This window comes from Cebidichthys violaceus, unplaced genomic scaffold (genome assembly GCF_023349555.1).
Source record: "Cebidichthys violaceus isolate CVI_PGR_0920_01 unplaced genomic scaffold, fCebVio1.0.p SCAF_10, whole genome shotgun sequence".
NCBI classification, from domain to species: Eukaryota; Metazoa; Chordata; class Actinopteri; order Perciformes; family Stichaeidae; genus Cebidichthys; species Cebidichthys violaceus.
The window spans coordinates 58114-62500 of NW_027176263.1; positions in this window are offsets into that span (position 1 = coordinate 58114).

Genomic DNA, 4387 nt, shown 5'->3' on the forward strand with positions numbered 1-4387 from the left:
CTAGCTTCAGGGGACCATAACCATGCTAGCTGATAAATGCATTATACTGTATGTGGATGTTCTAACATCTGTTAGCAAGAATATAGTTCATATTTTGGGTTAAAGGTAAATCGGGCAGAGGAAGATGGCAGTTAGCGGGGCATAAGTGAACAGTAACAGGTGGATCACAAAGAACAAGGTAAAGAGAGATGAAGGCGAGCTGATCGAAGTGATTATATGGAACAAGGAAATGAATGAGAGCAGATTAAAATCAGGAAGAAAGCATAAAAACAGAATGAAACGAATAGACAGAAGTAAAAGTGTACAAGGAAGCCCAAAAATGGACCAAAGCAGGAGAAATCAAAGTGGGAAAAGCTAAAGAGGACTTGTGTGGCTTAGTGAACCTTATAGTCTATGTGGTCTGGCCTGAGCCATGATTAGCTTGAACATTTCACCCCCCCTCTCTCTCTCTGTCTCACTCTGTCCTAACTTCCCCTGCGCCAGCTCCAACTGTCCCCCAGCGTTGTTCTCAGAAAAAAAAAAACAAGAAGATGGATCGTCTTACCTTTACAGGAAGGAAGAAAAAAAAAAAAAAAAACAGGCAGAACCCAAAACTCCCTAAAAACACAGGGGAGAAAAGGGGGACTTGATTGTCGGGACATGAGAAGGGAGGGGGGAGATGGGTGAGGACTCGGAGTGGAAGGTGCGGCGGGTTTTGATAAGGGGAGGTTGGAGGAGTCGCTTTGATATTGATCATAATCCTCTGATAAGAAATCATTGGCAACTAATCGTACTGCATGTAAATTCATAGACGCTGTAAAACCATGTAAGTATACAAACTAATTGTTTTAACCTTTCCCAGCTGGGGTGAAATGTGTACAAAGACACATCTCTATTACACACCCACACACACACCCACACACATGCTGCCTCATGCAACCTCATTCTCTCGCACCATGACTCATGACATTAATTACGATAGTTGATACTAAACACTGTTAATGACTTCTCCGATTACATTCTTCCTGTCAGTCATTCACACAGGAATATCTCTGACCTTTATGTGCACCGCAAGTAATGAACATTTTCAAATCACTTCATGCTCTCAGTAAATCTTGTCGCACTGCTTGGGAAGTGACTTCACAGGTAAACTAACGAGCACTACTGCTATGAAAAACAGTTTCAAATACAGGTAAACATGCCCTATGAAAAATGTAACCTCTTGACTGTAACAAGTATAAAGATTTATTAGAACAAACTAATGTTGTGTTGTCTTCTGATTTGTGCCCTGAGGGGTAACCTTATGGGCACTACGCTGCCGCGACGCCGTCAGGACAAAGAGCGTGAGCAACTTTATGTTCTGCTCAGGTAGACATTACTCCACACTATCTTTGCATAGCAAATAGTTATAATAGCTAAATTATTGATCTGACTATCAAATGTAGCTCCTTTAAAGTGCAGTGCTATAAGAGAAACCAAGTTATATTGGTGTCTCATCTTGAGACTGAGAATTTCATCTGGAACAGTTCAATCCCTGTCTCGCCCTGCCTGTGAGCCATGAGCTATATCAGGGGGACTTTACAGAAAGTTGAGACTTCTCTCTCTCTCTCTCTCTCTCTCTCTCACTTGCTCACACACACACACACACACACACACACACACACACACACACACACACACACACACAGAGCGCGAGAGAGAGAGAGAGAGAGAGGTTGGATGTTATCGTCGTGATCAGGTATGTATGAGAAAAATGACACACATAGACTCACTTGCCCTCTAGATAAGGAGGTACAAGTTTCCAGCTTTCTACTGCAGCCATATCCTGTTACTAACACTGTGGCATGCACGCCTACACACACACACACACACACACACACACACACACACACACACACTGCCCTGGGGCACAGGAACATCAACTTCCAGCCTCCGTTTCTCACCCTTTTGCTGTCTTTCACCTCTCTCTCACCTCTCAGCTCACACTATGACCTTTTCACACCTGTTCACGTAGAACAGGTCGGCAGCGACACACACACACACACACACACACACACACACACACACACACACACACACACACACACACACGTACATGAGCGTGAGAATTGATTGCTCATAAAGAGTGTGTAACGCACAGTATGGAGTCTCAAGACATAGTTCATTTTTGCAGCGATAAATAAACACGCAGAGAAAAACAATGAAGAATAGAAAGATACAATACAAGACAGTTCCATAAGTGGTTTTACACATACACATGTATCCCCCCTGACACGCTGTTATTAAATATTGAATTACTACAGCTAACTCTAGAGTAGAAACTATTCTACATGAGTAAATTTGAGGTTAGGCACAGATGATTGAGTAGTTTCCTTTCCCACACACCTCCCTTAAGCCTACATTTGCCCTTTTGACTCCAATTAATCAAAACAATAAACATATGAACACATGATTTATAGCCAACACAAAAAGGTGAAACAGGATTAACGGCTTTGCAACATGCCGCTAAACAGTAGGCAGATGTCTCGCGTTATTCGTCACTCTTGTATTACTGCCTCTGTGCTGTTGTAGAGCGTTTCACTGTGCAGCGCTGTGTCGGGTTGATGAGGTAAGGGAGAACAGCCAGGCAGGCAGATATTAACAGGTATAAGCAGGTAGATATTAACAGGTATAAGCAGACAGATGTAATAGGATAAAACTGATTTAGGGAACCTCTTCTCTGCTCTGGAAACAGGTGTGACTCACTTCCTCAAGGCCAGGTTCAAAGGTTGTGAACTGAAATGCATTGTCATGGCAGGGATGTGTGAATTTGACTCTGAAACCTTATATTTCCTCACTTCTGTGATACAAACTCCGCTCACCTGCTTCCTTTTCACTGTCACTTTCAAGTTCGGCTCACTCCAACTGTCTGTCTGTTTGCCTTTTAACAGGCAAGTCAAATGCACAAAAAGTATGAGTGAATTTATAAGTTTCATTTATAAGTTCCTGTTGGTCCGTTGCCTTGCAGAGCTACTTCCTGGTTTGAATTTATATAGTTATATACATTAACATGTGCAAAGTATTGTAATTCAATTTAGATCTTCATCTGTGACATGTAGACATCAAACTGAACTGAATCAGTTTGTAAATGCCTCTCTAGTGGGGTCGGTGTGTGTAAAATATCTGGAACGAAAGTATAAATGTTTTGCTCAACTGAAAAAAATATATAGAATTATAAGAAAATGAGATGTTTAAAGGAAGACAGATCATCAGTATATGCATGCTGGAAGTAGTTGCTGACATAACTACTTCAAAAAAACACCAATACACAACTACAACACAGACGGTTTTCTTTTCTTACTCCCATTTTCCCTTATCCTCCAAAACGCCCATGTGTCTCCAGCTGATGACGTCAACAGTAAGCTCAGCAGAAGCACCTGGAAAACCTGACAAGCTGTCGCTCTGTGCCTAAACCTCCCAACACACACATGCACAGAAATACACACACATTTGTACGTGTGAGTGAGGTCTTGACACGTTCACTCAAAGCCTTAAGAGTAAGATTAGATGGGCCTATCGACAGTTAACACAGACAGACAGACAGACAGACACACACACACACACACACACACACACACACACACATCACATCACACAGTGAGTGGTTGGATGGACAGCTCCCACAGCACTAAATGGTAAACATCAGGTTTTAGGTGACATGTGGAATGTAGAAAATGCTCTTTCATAATAAGCTGCTCTCTAACACTGCAGGGCAGGTCAATCTCTCTCTGTTTCTGTGAATGTGTGTGTGTGTGTGTGTGTGTGCTCTTCATCAACCTTTCGGTCTAAGTGTGTCACTAAGTGAACCTGTCAAGGCCAACTGTGTGTGTGTGTGTGTGTGTGTGTCTCTGTGTGTGTGTGTGTGTGTGTGTGTGTGTGTGTGTGTGTGTGTAAAGTGGTGGATTTAGCATGATGAAGTGGTTTAAGCCAGCAGAGATTAGATGTGTGAACAGCTGAGCACAAGGTGGCAAAATGGGAAAGGCGATCAATTTAACTTGCACATGTTGGCACACAGACTATAAAGTGCACGTCTAGACAGCGCAGTAACAACAACTTTACAAATAATTTACATGTCATACTGTGCAAGATGGGTAGAACAACATATTGGTTAAAATCTGTGTCAGCCTGAACGATATTCATATGGATGCATGTTAGATGGTGCGATAAATATCCTGTGAATCCTAGTGCAAAAGTGTAAAGATTTAAAGAAACATACGCAGGTGAGAACATGGTAAATTGAGTTTGAGGTAAATATATATACAAGCTCACGAGTGTTCTCTGTCTTTTCATGTCGTATTCCAGTTGGTTGGTTTGCGTGTGAACGTAGAAGCAGTCACAGTGTGACTCTTGTGATCTTGAATCTGGACAG